Source organism: Pygoscelis adeliae, unplaced genomic scaffold (assembly GCF_000699105.1).
Source record: "Pygoscelis adeliae isolate BGI_AS28 unplaced genomic scaffold, ASM69910v1 Scaffold34, whole genome shotgun sequence".
Classification (NCBI taxonomy): Eukaryota; Metazoa; Chordata; class Aves; order Sphenisciformes; family Spheniscidae; genus Pygoscelis; species Pygoscelis adeliae.
The window spans coordinates 6,907,603-6,908,095 of NW_008824658.1; the positions used below are offsets into that span (position 1 = coordinate 6,907,603).

General features: G+C 58.4%; 1 protein-coding gene across 1 annotated transcript in view; it reads left to right on the forward strand.

Moving 5' to 3' along the window:
* Positions 1-493, forward strand: part of IL4 (interleukin 4) — a 2,404-nt gene that overhangs the window by 730 nt on the left and 1,181 nt on the right. The window lies entirely within an intron of this gene.

The window sequence follows — 493 nt, forward strand, 5'->3', positions numbered from 1 at the left end:
CCCCCCCCCCCCGGCCACCGCGCCATCGGCTGCTCCCAGCCACCCCGGAGGCAAGAGGGAGGCCAGAGGGGCAGGCAGGAATGGGCAGCATGCGTTTTAGCAGCATACAGGGTTTTTTCAAGCTTTTCAGAAAGGAAGAGAGGAACTTCTTCCTTTGTCTTGGAGCGGTGTGTCACCATCTCAGACACCCACACGCGTCTATCGCACAGCATCTCGAGCTCTGGTTAGACATACTATCCCTCTTTAGCCTCTGATCTGGGGGAAGGCTCTTCAGCTAGCAGAAGATTTAATAGCAGATAATAAAGCCTGTATCTGCTCTGAAAATTGCTGCCTAAGCCAAGCTCCCCGGCACCAGAGTTCCTGTTTTCACAGAAAGCCAATGCCCTCACCTTGCACTGCACGGGCGGGCGGCAGCCAAGGGATGCAGCAAGCCTCCCTCTGGGGGCTGGAGCTGAGCACCCCGGCTGGGGGGGGCCCCGCATCCCTCTTGCCA